The sequence below is a fragment of the Apodemus sylvaticus genome, chromosome 4 (genome assembly GCF_947179515.1).
Source record: "Apodemus sylvaticus chromosome 4, mApoSyl1.1, whole genome shotgun sequence".
Classification (NCBI taxonomy): domain Eukaryota; kingdom Metazoa; phylum Chordata; class Mammalia; order Rodentia; family Muridae; genus Apodemus; species Apodemus sylvaticus.
In genome coordinates this window covers 142,480,358-142,489,987 of record NC_067475.1, presented here as the reverse complement: position 1 = coordinate 142,489,987, position 9,630 = coordinate 142,480,358, and positions in this window count along the sequence as shown.

The window sequence follows — 9,630 nt, the reverse complement described above, 5'->3', positions numbered from 1 at the left end:
GATGTGAATTCTCTATTTCCGGCTTCCTGTGTCTCTGTCCTCTGTTGTGTGAGTCAGAATCTTTGCCTGCCTGAAGAAAGTAGTCGTCTTGTGAATCTCTCCCTGTGTCTGTCCATGTGTGACTGAGCATGTCCGTCCCTAACAAAGGTCTTTGCTCTCACAACATAGAAAGCATCATACTGGGAAAGGAATAGGGTAACCTACAGAAATCTTTCCCAGTTTTACAAGGGATTAAGTCACTGGCTCCAACTGATCTGTCCCAGACAGCAGACATCATTGTTTATCAACCAACATCCATAAATGTCGCACTGAAGCTTTATGGTGGATTCTAGGAAGTGGCTTTCAACCTCTGTATCTGCGGCTCTCAAGCAAACCAGACACAGCTTTATCTGGGTCAGGGTACATAGTTCACAATTACAGTTACACATTAGTTTAGGCTATAAAAGTTGACTCTGGAAAATCCAAGCAATTAAGGTTGATTGTTACATTGTTTCCTTAAAAGCAGGTTAAAGAAACTGGCTGAGAACACAGCAGAAAAGCAACACAGCAGAATAACGCTCTGAAGTCTTAAATGACCTGCGGTTAGGTTATTAACTCTGGCTGTAAGGTCCAGGAAAGGTTCCCGTCTCAGAATTTCAGAGGTGATTTCATCACAGCGCATCGCCATATCTCCTTCCAGATGGGATGACGGAAATTAGAGCTGGAAGCACCCCACTCTCACATCATGCATTCAGAAAACGAAGACAAGGGCTGGGCTTCAGTTGTTTGAGTGTTTGTGTAACCTGCATCAGACTTCAGTGTAAGCCCTGGAACTGTGTAAATGAAGCATGGTAGCAAATGACTGTACGCTCTTGACGCTGGGCTATAGGTGTGTACTGCCTGAGCCACTTGGGTGTCATTGTTACGTAAAATCCCACTGCCTCTTTGTCTTCATTTTGTGGAGATCCTCCTGCCTCAGCTTTTCAGTTACCAGGAGTACAAGCTTGTGTCACCAGGCCCAGCTCCTTCGCCACTCTTGGATTAAAGCTTACAGTTTTATTTGAAGCACTCTGAAAGTCAGTTACAGTAAGATGATTATCCATCAGCAAAAATCATTCAAAAGAAACCAGTGAGACGGCTTTGTGTGTAAAACACTTGCTGTCAAGCCGGCGGACCTGAGGTCAAACCCTGGGATGCACACAGTGGACTTCCACAAGCTGTCCTCTGACTTCACGCTATTGTGTGATTGTCGAATTTATAATTCAGTGTAACATTTCATGTAGTACCTCAATTTTTATTTTTTTTTATTTTTATTTTTTATTTTTTTGCTTAGAATGAAGCCAGAATCAGTAAAAATGGCAGGGACTCTTTTACACGACTGGGCTGAATTTCAGGCATGGTGAGCAGGTGTGGTCAAAAGCCATTAAAATTTTCTCCATTCTTGACCATTTTCCAAGACTTTCCCCTGTTCCATCTAGATAAAATGCTACACACCCAGAAACTACAGACTCTGTTGCAAACCAAGGGAAGATTTTTAGTCATGGTTACTGTTTTAGGCAGGGTTTCTATTCCTGCACAAACATCATGACCAAGAAGCAAGTTGTGGAGGACAGGGTTTATTGAGCTTACACTTCCACACTGTTGTTCATCACCAAAGGAGGCCAGGAAGCAGGAGATGATACGGAGGCCATGGAGGGATGTTACTTACTGGCTTGCTTCCTCTGGCTTTCTCAGCTTGCTCTCTTATAGAACCCAAGAGCACCAGCCCAGGGAAGGCACCAACCACAATGGGTTCTCCTCTCTTGATCACCAACTGAGAAAATGTCTTACAGCTGGATCTCATGGAGGCATTTCCCCAACTGAAGCTCCTTTCTATGTGAGAACTCCAGCCTGTGTCAAGTTGACACACAAAACCAGCCTGTACAGTTATGTTTGTTGAGGACTCTAGAAAAGTCAATTTCATATAGTAACTCACAAGGCGACTGAAAAAAGGGACAGAGTTTGGTAAACAATATTTGATGGCTTCATAGGTAGTCCTCATTACAATTGATAATTTAAAGACGGACCCTGTATAATGTTAAACCCACTCACAGAGTGAGCCTCTTAGTGCCTAGGGGTTTGAACCATTGGGCTACACAAGTATTTAACTGAAAATGTTTGCTCTATTCTGAAATAAAAGGAATACTTTTATTTTATTTCTCAGATTCTCTTTTTTATTGAAAAAGGAAGTAAAAAGATTTTATGATAAAATATTTCTGACAAAATTGAAGAAATATATAGAAAACATGCTAAAATTGACAATTTTCATGGAAAATTAAAGAGTAGACATAAAAACATTGCTAAATTAATTGAAAAAGGAAGTAGAAAGATTTTATGATAGAATTGAAGATTTACATGAAAAATATTTCTGATAAAATTGTAGAAAAATATAGAATAATGATGTTAAAATTGAAGATTATCTTGGAAAATTACACAGATAAAATGGTAGGTATAAAAATATTTCTAAGTTGATTAAAAGTGGAATTATAAACAGTTTTCTGATAAAACTGAAGATCTATAAGGAAAATACTTCTGAAAAAAATTAAGAAATATATAGAAAAACATGTTAAAATTGACTATTTCATGGAAATACAGATAAAATGGTATGCATAAAATATTTATAAGTTGATTGAAAGTGGAATTAGAAATATTTACTGATAAAATTAAAGATTTACATGGAAAATATTTCTGATAAAATTGAAGAAATATATAGAAAAACATGTTAAAATTGAAGATTATCATGGAAAATAATTCAGATAAAATGGTAGACATTTTACTAAAAACATTACTAAATTAATTGAAAGAGGAATTACAAACATTTTCTGAGAAAATTGAAGATTTACATGAAAAATATTTCCATTAGTCTATGTCTTTTTATTGGGGAATTGAGTCTATTAATATTAAGAGATATTAAGGATTAGTGATTGTTGCTTCCTGTTATTTTTGATGTTATTTTTATGTTTGTGTGGTTACTTTCTTTTAGGTTTGTTGGAAGAAGATTGCTTTCTTGCTTTTTATAGGGTGTAGTTTTCCTCCTTGTGTTGAAGTTTTTTATCTCTTATCCTTTGAAGGGCTGGATTTATGGAGAAATACTGTGTAAATTTGGTTTTATCATGGAGTATCTTGGTTTCTCCATCTATGGTGATAGAGAGTTTTGCTGGTATAATAGTCTGGGCTGGCATTTATATTCTCTTAGGGTCTGTATGAGATCTGCCCAGGATCTTCTAGCTTTCATTGTCTCAGGTGAGAAGTCTGGTGTAATTCTGATAGATCTGCCTTTATAAGTTACTTGACATTTTCCTATTACTGCTTTTTACTATTCTTTCTTTGTTTAGTGCATTTGGGGTTTTTATTATTATGTGCCAGGAGGATTTTCTGTTCTGGTCCAGTCTGTTTGGAGTTCTGTAGGCTTCTTGTATGTTCATGGGCATCTCTTTCTTTAGGTCAGGGAAGTTTTCTTCTATAATTTTGTTGACAATATTTACTGGCCCTTTAAGTTATAAATCTTTGCTCTCTTCAATACCTATAATACTTAGGTTTGGTCTTCTCATTGTGTCCTGGATTTCTTGGATTTTTTGGGTTAGGAGATTTTGAATTTTGCATTTTCTTTGACTGATGAGTCAATGTTTCCTATGGTATCTTCAGCACCTGAGATTCTCTCTTCTATTTCTTGTATTCTGTTGTTGATGCTTGCATCTATGACTCCTGATCTCTTTTCTAGGTTTCCTATCTCCAGGGTTGTCACCCTTTGTCATTTCTTTGTTGTTTCTAGTTCCATTTTCAGATCCTAGATGGTTTCGTCCAGTTTCTTCACTTGTTTGTGTTTTCCTGTAATTCTTTAAGGGATTTTTGTGTTTTCTCTTTAAGGGTGTCTACCTGTTGACTCATGTTCTCCTGTGTTTCTTTAAGGGAGTTATTTATGTCCTTCTTTAAGTTCTCTATCAGTATCATGAGATGCGATTTTTAAATCTAACTCTTGCTTTTCCAGTGTGTTGGGGTATCCGGGACTTGCTGTGGTAGAAAAACTGGGTTCTGATGTTGCCAAGTAGCCTTGGTTTCTGTTGGTAGGGTTCTCGTGCTTGCCTTTTGCCATCTGGTCATCTCTGGTTTTAGTTGATCTTGCTGTCTCTGACTGGAGCTTGTCCTTGTGTCTGTACTCCTGGGAGACTAACTCTCTTCTGGCAGGGTCTGTGCACAGAAGGCTGTGGGGCTGCCTGGCTCCCTGGTGTAAATGGTGCCTGGAAGGCTCCTGTCCCAGTTGCTCCACTGATCGTATGCCCCATGTGCTCCTAGCTGTTCCCATCCAGAGAGATATTGGAAAGAAGATGGAGATCTCACCTCTGCGCTCAGAAGTGAAAGTGCTGCTGGGAGATCACTCTCTCCTTACAGGCCGAGGAATTATTTTATTATCAATTATAATTATTTTATTGTCAACTAAAATTAATTACTTAAGTATTCTCTTCACAGTCAAATTCCTTGCCAACCAAAATTAATTATTGGGCTTTTGTTCTTTTTGATATAATTTCCTTCTGCTGATTTCTAAGAAGAGATAGGCTTTTTTGCTTGTTTTTAGTTCTGTGCTAGGAAGAAACACAAGTCAATTTTTTTTTAAATTTTGATTTCTTCCTCTCTCACTCCCCTCTCTCCCTCTCCCCCATCCCCGCCACCTCTCTGTGTTTCCATTGCTGTGACAAAAGCACCATGACCCCGTCAACTTACAAAAGAAAGCATTGGATATGGGCCTCATGGTTCTAGGGGTTTAGAGTCCATGACCACCACGCTGGACAGCATGCAGCAGGGAGACTGGCATGGTGTCAGAGCAGGAGCAGAGAGTTCACACCTTGGTGCACACAGAGGCAGAGAGAGCTAACTGGGAATGGCTTAGGCTTTGGAAACCCCAAATCCCACCCCTAGTGATGTATCTCCTCCAGCAAGGCCACACCCCCTAATTCTTCCCAAACAGTTCCTCCAACCACAAATCAAGCATTCAAATATGGAACTATGGGAGTTAGTCTCCTTCAAACCTACACCCTGTCTTCAAGAAATAAAAAAATAAAAAGAGCAGGTACAGTCTTAAAGCTGTTCCGCCTTGAGTAGTCCTTGCCAGAAATACTGAAGCAGTAGGATTTGGATTGTTTTTAGATGTTTGAGAATTTGCGTACATACAATGAGGCACCTCTGAGGCAAGACCTGTGTCCAGAGGTGAGATCTGTTTATCTGGTCATATGCATCTTACATGCACGATCTGGTGGAGATTCTATTTAGACATCTTGGTGACTGTGCTAGCTGCAGGCCATTATATCAGATCAGGTCTGGAATTTCCCATTTGTAATATAATATCAGTTGCTCAAACAGTTTCGAAATGGGAAATAGAATTTCGGAGTTTTGGATTAGGGACATTCAATCCACATTGTGGTAATTTTGGTCTATGATTCCATCATTTTTGGCGGGGGGACATAATTTTTAGAAATAACTGGACCAACATTTGGGGGAATGGTGTGGTCCACTTTTACCTTGTGTCTTCCCACTCACATTAATCTAACAATTAACCAACACTATCCCTTACTCAAGCCCAGAGGCTGAGTCACACCTCACAGGTGTGCCTGGAGGTTTCTAGCGCATGTCAAGATGACAGGTAAGTCTAATCTTCCATCACACAGTGCCTGGAACAAGGTACCCTCTGCATCTTTAGCATTTTTTAAACAAAAGGTCACAGGTATGTGTCAGGCCTTGCTGTAGATTGACTTTAGTGTTTTGTTTATGAACCTGGGAACTTCATGGTTAATGGTCTTGGTGTTGATTTGTGTGTTCTAGTTGTATTGGTTTGGTAGAGGGACATTTGCTATGTCCATTTTCATAAACAACAAATATTTTGGTTTTTTGACTAGGCTATGTTTTTGTTTTGAGATATAGTCTGTTTCCAGTCTGACCTGGAGAACTCAAGATGACCCTCTACCTCTGCCCGTGGAGGGTCACAGGTTTGTGCCACTGTCCTTGCTAGCACGGGGCTCATTTCTGCTGTAGATCTACCATCTTGAGGGGTTAATTTGGTTTTGTTTGTTTACAGTTCTCCTGAGTCTGTAGGGAGGTCACTGGATATGGTCCAGAGATCTGAGGTGTAGCACAGAGGGTGGAAACCGGAGCTGGCAGCAGCCTGTGTGCCTGGCTGTGTTTGAGTTTGTCCATAAGGGTGCCGAGTCTTGTCCTTCATGGGTCACGATTTGACCATGCAAAGAGCAGAGAGTGCTGTCATTTGGCAGAGTGTGGTTTGGGTTGTTCTATCAGTGAACCAGACTATGTCCCACAGGAAACCTCCTTAAAGGAGAGGCCTTTAATTTGTAGTACTGTTTGTGTAGTAGTAGTGGTGGTGGTGGTGGTGGACCTTCTAGAGTTTCTGTGAACTAAGTGCTTACTGGCTCTTGAAGGTGTGTGATATTCTGGAGCCCCAAGTAGGCATGGTCCTCTGTGCTGTTTCTATTTAATGATAGAAGATTTAATGACAGCTCGCGTTGGCCCAGTTGAAAAGAGGTAGATTAGGTCTCCGCAGCACTGATAGCTCACAGGTGGTATTTTCTGTCTCTATTAATGTCCACTGACTGGCCCATCACTGCTGTTTAAGGACAGGCATTTGGTCAGTGCTACCAGGGATTGTGCTCAGCTGGGACCAGCAGTGCCTTCTTCTTGTGATCAGCCCCAGTTGGCATAGGCAAGTGTTGTCCAGAGTTTTAGTTTAAAAGAACCAAGGAGGGATGCGGGTGCAGTTCAGCTGGTACAGTGGTTGCCTACCAGGTACAAACCCCATGGCTCTGTCCGGGCACTGCCCAAAATCAGGGATGGTGGCACATGCTTGACTTCATATTGATTTGAGCCCAGCCTGGGCTGCATGGGATGAGACACTATCTCAACAGTAAATGAACGGTAAAACTGAGGACTTTTAATCTCACAGGCAAGATTTGTAACTTTTCTGGGGTTCTTTTTGGGGGGAGGGGCTAAGCAGGGTTGAGACAAGGGCTCACGGGGTCTGAGTTCGACTTGAGCTCACTATGTCTTGGAGGCTGCTTTTGGACACCTGACACTCCTGCTGTGACCTCCCAAGTGGTGTGGATTACAGGTGAGTGTCACCACACACAGCTATGCCCATCTTCCTCTGTGGTTTCATTTAGGGGTGGGGAGGGGAGCAGAGGAAGAAGGAAATGCCCAGCAGTAGAACATGCCGTGTCCAGCGGTCAGGTCTCACTGATTAAAGGTGCTTTTGTTTTAGAGCTTAGGAGGCTAATGGTCATGGCTTTTTCCTTAAAGCTTGCTTGGTTTGTTACAGTGTACTCTGACCTAAATTATTCCTTTCAAAAAGTTATTCATCTGGCTGGCCCTGACTTTTATCAGAATTAATGATCTACCTAGTTGAGGTCATTGCCTGGAACACATTGTCCCTCAAATGAGATGTTTTTATCTGATCACTGTCAATCACAGTGATGCTATTTATGTAATTCAGACAGAGGACCTATGTCGGGAGCTCATCCTTCTGCTGGTCCAACGCCATGGATGTTGTCTCACTCCTCGCTTCCCTAGCCACAGGAAGGCATGTTAGTTGTGGCCAAATTCTCCCTAAGGAAATGGAGAATGAAGCATTGGCGGGGTCAGTGGCAACCTGCCAAGGCCTGTCTGCTTGTACACACATCTGAAAGGCCTGGGTCAAGAGGTGCTGTGGAACTGAGCTGGTGTTGGCTTGCTGTAATTTTCACATCCTGGACACATCCCTTATAGAGCAGACTTTTCAAACTGGAAAATGGAAGGGACTGGAGAGATGGCTCAGTGTCAAGAGAACTTGCATCACTTTCAGAGGACTAGAGAGTCAACACAGGTAGACTCACAACTACCTGTAACTCCAGCTCCAGGGGATCTGACACCCTCTTCTGTCCTCCATGGGCGTATATACATACAATTATGTACCTACACACATGCACACAAATAAAAACATATACGTATTTTACACACACACACACACACACACACACACACGGACACACACACACACGTGTCTATACTATTTCCCACTTTTCTTTCATATGAACGAAACAAAACAGGGAAATAGTTTTGTTTCACAAGATCCCAGCCTCCATGGCTTCTTAAAATAGTTATCGTCTTTTGGGCTAGTGTGGTGTGGTATGATACCAGTTTGGACCACTTCCTGTGACATACGCTGCCCTTAATGATCTTCTCAATAGAGCCACATCTGGGATGCACCAGGACCAGTGGTTTGTTCTGTGTACAGGAGGCAGTCCTAGCTTCTAGCCTGCTACAGATGCCAAAGGACTTGGTTACATGATGTGTCAGCATGGATTCTGAATTTCTGAGGCTCCTCTGACATTTGACCCACAGGACAGCAACTTGGACACCTGTGTCCAAGATCTCCACAGACATTTGCATACATAATATGTAGGCCATTGGTCTTCAGTAGGGGTCTATGCCTCAGTCTACCCCTAGCCTGTCTTCTTACAATGTGATAGGTGGGGTCACAGTGATGGCCTTCCTCTAAAAGTGGCACACATTCTAGCATCCCTTGACGATGCTGAGGGGCCTGTGGAGATCAGAGGCCCATCATCAGGATCATCCCAGTCAAAGGACCTCCCTGCGACCTGAGCGCATCTAACTACGCATCTCCCTGTATCTGTGACGGTGGCTCCTCAGCTCAGTTGAGGACCTCAGTTGTGGGGAAAATCTTACCGTCCCATCGTGGACCCTGCGTAATCACCATAGGAACCCAGACCTCCCAGGGACTCAGGGCCTAGTCTGGGATCCGTTTTTGCATTATTATTCTTATTGTGTACATATGCAAGTGTATGTGACACGTGTCAGTTCTCGCCTTCCTTGTTTGAGACAAGTTTCTTATTATTTACTGCATAAGCTATGATAGCTGTCCCCAAAGCTTCTGGGATCCTCCTGTCTCTGCCTCCAGCCGTTTCTGCCTTCCATCAGTGGAGGCCTTGGGATTACCCAGAGTCCCTTGCTTTGTGTGGGTTCTGGGGATTAACCTCAGGCCCTCATGCCTGTGTGGTAAACATTTTATCAACTGAGCCATCTCTCTAGCCATCTTTCCTCGCCTTTATAAAAATCATTTTCATTTATAAAAATCATTTTCATTTCGTAGGTGCATGCATGCCTGTGTACCCTCGAGGAGAGCCCTTGATCATCTGGAACCGGGTTTACAGGTGGTTGGAGGTCACCATATGGAGCTTAGGAATTGAACCCGGGTTCTATGGAAGAGCAGCCAGTGCCCTTCACTGTTGAGCCCTGCCTCCAGTTCCCAAAACACGCACATACACATTTTTATTTTTAAATGGGACAAGATCGAGCGTATACCAGGCTGGCCTCGAACTTGTTTTATAGCCAAGAAGGACCTCGAACTTTTGAACCTCCTGCCTCTACCTAAGCGCTGGGGTGACAGGCATGTGCTCCCATGCCTGGTTTCCGTAGTGATGAGGATCGTGCATGTTAGGGAAGCTTGCTTATGTGAGCTCCATCACTGGCCCTTTGGCCCACTCTTGACAGCATATTGCTTTCCAGCAGAGATCATAAACGAGAAAGGTTTCTTTCCCTACACTGGGGACCCTT